At 46.6% G+C, this 352-nt stretch overlaps 1 protein-coding gene across 2 annotated transcripts in view; it reads left to right on the forward strand.

The window, feature by feature from the left end:
* Window positions 1–352, forward strand: part of LOC113212765 (uncharacterized) — a 37,649-nt gene that overhangs the window by 22,296 nt on the left and 15,001 nt on the right. The window lies entirely within an intron of this gene.

Raw genomic sequence — 352 nt, forward strand, 5'->3', positions numbered from 1 at the left:
CAAGGATGAGCTTTTCTTTAATAAAATGCACTCTGGAAACTGAGGTGTGAGACGGTCTCGCACCATTTGGTGCGAGGTAAAAAACCTCACACCAAGTATTTATATCCCCCTCTGTGCGAAACGAAACGTAGGTTTAACTTAGTGCGAACATTTGCACAAAAACATACAAATACATTTAGTGTGCAGTCACGTGACTTGGCCAAAGACCCCCCTACCCCCTGGGGGAGCGTGGTGTTTTCATTTCTTCCCCCCCCCCCCCCTCTCCCGCAAAATGCTTCACGTGGTTTGGGTACGGCCCCTTAAGTACACTGCACTCCAAATGTAAATGAACAATTTTCTGTATCGAAATAGG

Source organism: Frankliniella occidentalis, unplaced genomic scaffold (assembly GCF_000697945.3).
Source record: "Frankliniella occidentalis isolate FOCC.00 unplaced genomic scaffold, Focc_3.1 Scaffold70, whole genome shotgun sequence".
Classification (NCBI taxonomy): Eukaryota; Metazoa; Arthropoda; class Insecta; order Thysanoptera; family Thripidae; genus Frankliniella; species Frankliniella occidentalis.